A 595-nucleotide genomic window follows, 5' to 3' on the forward strand; every position below is an offset into this window, starting at 1 on the left:
CTGTACGAAGTGCCTGTAAGGTTAAAATGTTTTGAGGTCACTTTTGAACAGAACGTTTGTCTCTAAATGTACAGTATGTTAACAACAGCCTTCAGGAACCGAAACATCGCCCGCAATTTTGGAATATCTACAGCCATTTCAGCGTGCAGAATTCATTAGGATATTTCTTCTCTCACACAGCTTCATACCAAGTTTTGTGATTTGGATCGTGACTATTTCTACCTGAGGTTGAGAATGAGTGATCTACCCATTCTACGGAAAGAGCAAACTGACTTTCCTCCCCTCTGTTCACCAGGAGCTGAATGTTCAGTCAGAATTCAAGGGCTTTATGAAAAGTGCTTAACCAGTCGACACGAACCCACTGTGCAGCTTCCGTTTGCTTCAGCAGGGAGTGAACAGCACAGTGTCCGTGTGTAGGGTTGCCAATCTCCAGGTAGGGCCTGGAGATCTCCTTGAATCACAACTACAGGGATCAGCTTCTCCTGGAGGAAATGGCACCTTTGGAGGGGGACCGTAAAGCCTTATACCCCTCTGAGGTCCCTCCCCTCCACAAACCCTGCCTTCCCCAGGCTCTAAATCTCAAGGAATTTCCTAA

This window comes from Euleptes europaea, chromosome 5 (genome assembly GCF_029931775.1).
Source record: "Euleptes europaea isolate rEulEur1 chromosome 5, rEulEur1.hap1, whole genome shotgun sequence".
NCBI lineage: Eukaryota > Metazoa > Chordata > Lepidosauria > Squamata > Sphaerodactylidae > Euleptes > Euleptes europaea.